Below are 4712 nucleotides of genomic sequence, written 5' to 3' on the forward strand. Positions count from 1 at the left end.
TAAGAAAGTGTTGAGTTACCTTAGTGCCAGTCCTGATTGCATACTTTGTCCCTTACACAGCTGTATCCATACTGACAGAACTACCAAAGGCTTTTGAAGTGCAACTTAGGTAAGTTTTAGAAGCTGGATGGTAAAGCAGGTAAACAAAATCCTTTTTATTTGTCATTAGCTAGGATTGTCTGTGATTAGATCAATTCCCCAGCTGCAGAGATATAGATAGCTAATAAAATACTTGGCTTTGCAGGCTCTTAGCTGTGTTTTCTGAAAATGTCACAGGTTTGCAAGTGCATCTAATGTAGTAGCCTTCATTGGGAAGACTTCTGTTGGCTTGGAGTTTTAAAGCATAGGTTGCTGAGTGATGCCTTAACGAAGGATCTATTTTCCTATTTGTAAATCCCTTCATGAAGGAAGGGAGTCATGAGCCTGAACCCATGGCAGTCACTGGCAAATTATAAGGACCTGAGGCAACTAGGTGTGTTGCAAGAAAATTAGCAAAACAAAATACCTCAGGTGAAATCTTCCACTTACAATACCGGACTGAATCCAACCATGTATTATCTCTGTTAAGGTCATCAGCTTCCCAGTAGCAGTGGATTATGACTCCAAGCAGCATTACATTTTCCAGATACTATAGGTTTGGTTCAGTTGCCTAGACATAATTGTTCAAGTCGAGTTATCAAAAACACCCAAACAGAGCTGTCAATGGTGCATCTGTCCTTCTGTAACAGTACTCAGAGAGCTGGGAAAGGTATCCTCAGGTATCTCAAATGACTCGGCATGCCTATATGTAGGCAGCTCACTGGAGACCTTACAGGAAAACATGCAGGTCTTCCCAGAAACACCTGAATCATTCCCCAATGTCAAATGCATCTAGAATAATTTATACTTTTTGCTTCTGCCATTCCCACCTCTTGTTTCCAGCTCCTCTGGACAAAATGCTACATGGGTCCTGCACTCATGTTCCTCTCTGAAAACCCATAAATTCTCCTGGTCATGAGTTAGGAAGGAAAGGAATTTTTTAGGTCACTTTGTTTGCCTTCAGCCTAGAGAAGTTGATTCATCATCTCTGCTTTGTAAAGGTGAACTGAGTAAGAGGTCAAGAAGCACATCTTCTGTGCATTATCTCAGATCAAGAGACACTCTGATTAAGCTTGTGTAACTTTGATGACATTAATGCAATTACTCTGGTATAAACAATCAGAATCAGATGAGCAGATAATTACTTGCAGAAAATTGAATTACATGGATTTGTTTGAGCTGTGGTCATAACGAACATAACTGTGTAACATGAGTTAAATATATATATACATAACTTAGACAAGATGAATTGAGATGGGCTACAGATGCCTACAAAAAAAAGTGTTTTGGAATGAACTTATGCCCAGATCTCACACTTCAGTGAACCTGTAGTTTCTAGGTGGAACACTCAAAATCACTATGTCATGAACATGAAGTCATGAAGTTCCTCAATTCAGCCAGGGAAGAAACAAAAGAATATCTTTGAGTAAAAAAAAAAAAAAAAAAAAAAAAAAAAAAAAAATTGTGCTAGTCTGTATTTGCCTAAATCTTACTCAGCTCCTAACACTCTGTCTCACCAAGCAGTAAACACTGCACAAGTTGCAGTTGCAGCAATCGCATTTGCCCTGTGAGATACAGGGGCAGAATTGAGAACCCTTTTTTAATGCATAACACCACTTTAACAGAGTATATAAGTTCTCATTTCACTCAACAGAATATGTAGAAGGATAACAGCAGCAAAGATAACACCTTCAATTGGTGACACAAGTCACATTTAGGATGCCATGGAATATAATGATGGTGCTTTCTCTGGCTATGACAAGACTGCAGCTACAGCTCACATGTAAACAACATTATCATCACTACTTAAAGTTGAGGGCTCAACCAAGTTGTCTAAGCAGAGGTATAAAGGCCAAGTGAACCCAACCAGAATGTCCTGCCAGGAAGGGAGCAGGTACCCTCTTATCTCAGGTCGTGTCCAGCCATATTGATGTCCTGTGGAATCTCTGACAGTACGTGATTGCAATGCTTACATACCTGAACCAAATTTTATGTGTAGGAATTCAAAGCTGACATCATCCTATTTCCTTCAAGGAATGAAACTTTGGCGCCTGACTAATAAAGCAATTGAACTGGATTGACCATTTCTCTCCTTATGTCTACTACAAGAACATGGGAGTTAAACCATAGGAATAGGTTTTTGTCTCATCTAATCATCTCTTCTTGAAAATTGTTGGTGTCACCCATTGTTGAAATCTAGACTTCATTTCTACTGACAGAATAATGATGGAGATATTTCCATGTGAACTGGTCTCCTGTCCTCTTTGAGTCAGTGGAGGCAAACAGATGTAGTGAACAACTCATTCCATCCTAAGCTGAACATTCAAAACAGCTTGCACATGGGAAGTACTATTGACTCTAATGGCAAACTCAGAGGCAGGTATCATTTCATCTGTATATTCATTTCATGTTTCAATGTGTGACAATACTGTAGTATAATCCACTTTCTAGCATGATCGGGTGAATAAAACAGGGTTACTATCTCCAACCAGCCTTTTCTCCAGACAATTCCTCTTCATCTGTAAAGTTATTTCCAGTCTTCTGCATGCATTGGGACCTCCAGGCAGGCATTTCCATCCTTTTCTCTATAACATGTTGCTAAAATAACTTGTTTAGTCAGTCTGTTCCCAAAATTGCTTTGATCTGCCTGCATTTTTCTCTGTACTGTTTATATGGAGGTAATCAGAGGTAAACAGCTTGTAAGGAGGCAATCACATTGCTTTCATTCTTTTCTTAAGCCTACAGGTAATCAATATACTAATACTTTGTGACAGCAATTGCAGAACTACTTCTAATCCACAATTAACTCTTCCACTCTCCTCTTAGTAGTATTACTCATAGTTTTCAAGGGAGGATATTGAAGCTCAAATTGCTGTTGTTTTCAGAACTGGTTGCCTAAATCTGGACAGAAGACCGTTAGTTGTTCTCAGGATGAAAAGGAACAGTGGGATAAACATTTAAAAATATCACCTCCTACCCCAAAATAAAGAAGCAAGCAAGCAAAGAAACGAACAATATATATGTGTGTGTATGTAATATATATATGTGTATGTAATATATATATAATTTATAATATATATATATATATTACATACACACATCCAGCAAAAGCATATTATTAGATATTGTCAGAACAAGTTACAGGAAAGAAGGAAAGGAAGTCTTCTGACTAGACTTCTAGCTCACAAGAACTGGTGGAGCCATCCTGCTGCCAGATTACACAATACGAAAATTTGTCTCTACACTCTTATTTGGATGTAAAGCCAAAAAAAAATTTCTACTTACAAATAACAGCTTTTGTAAACACACTTTTCTAGAGATGGCTATTTTATTGTCTGACTGATGCACTGAGGAGAACACAATTCTAAGTTTTCCTGTAGGCTACATTTTTATTTTGCAGCCAGATGTCACAATAAAATTGTATAAGCAGAAACGATACAAATAAGACACCAAAGTGAGAAAAAAATAATCAGCTCAGGGAGGAGGAAAACACATTTCAGACTCCAAAACATCAGCAGAAATTCTTGTATTTCCATTACAAAAATAGATGACATTCTTAATGTAAAGACCTCACTGATATGCTCTGTAATATTGTATTGTCCCGCATACAGTCATTTTGTGAGAAAGATCCATTATAAACATTTGCTTGCTAAATCTTTCCTACTATAACCCTGTAAATGCCTGAAATCTATTTACAACCCAGTATGGTTTTGGTTAGTTCTTTGACGCATTTTGGGGAAAAGTACTGTAAGAGTTGTTCATATTTTATATAATGAACACCTGAAAGTCACCCCTATTTGGAGAGGGGATGGGGGACACTAGAGTAGCTGAGTTACTGAAATTCATAAGAGCTGCTGGAACCACAGCGCTAGGAAGATTGAGCATTTTGGGGCTACTGGATGACATTTAAAACAGTTAAGTCCCAATGATGAGACTGTAGTACTGTGAAATTATTAATCTTACATTTGTACTTAGTTTTTTAGTTTTTCAAGTATTCTGTAAAGATATTAACACTAAAACTATTTAAAATTGGGAGAAGTGAACACTTAAATATGAAACAATTTGCCCCAAACTTGACAACAGCAGAAGCAGACAACAGGTCTACTGACCTGTCTATAGGTCTACAGTTCACCAGGAAAGATGTGCTGCCTGCAAGAGCCTCCGAGAGAAACAAGGGGAGCAAAGCAGGAGGATATGAGCTGCAAACAGAAAACTGCCAGTGATGATGGAATTTGCTGAAAAATTTTGGCTGAAGGGTGTTTTCACTTTTGAGTCCTTTGCAAAGAAAACCTGATGGCACCTATATTCTTGTAATCCAGCAGTGATGTGGTAGACCTGGATTCAGTTACCTTGACCTGAGGGGATTTGAAATCACATTCAACCTCTCTTAATGGAAAGGCTAGCAAGTGAAAAGAAAAAAAAAAAAAAAAGAAAGAAAAAAAAAAAAGTAAAGGGTGCTGCTCTCTCCTCTTGTTTCCATACCATGTCTCTGAACTTTAAATTTGTTGTAGGGTAGTGAATGTAAAAAACAACACTGGTTGCTAAACCATTGCCTCAATACATGGGTTTCAAGTCACCATGCAAATCAAGTCTGGTACTTCAGAAATCCTGCATGTCCCTGCCAGGAAAAGCAA

Source organism: Anas platyrhynchos, chromosome 1, assembly GCF_047663525.1.
Source record: "Anas platyrhynchos isolate ZD024472 breed Pekin duck chromosome 1, IASCAAS_PekinDuck_T2T, whole genome shotgun sequence".
Taxonomy (NCBI): domain Eukaryota; kingdom Metazoa; phylum Chordata; class Aves; order Anseriformes; family Anatidae; genus Anas; species Anas platyrhynchos.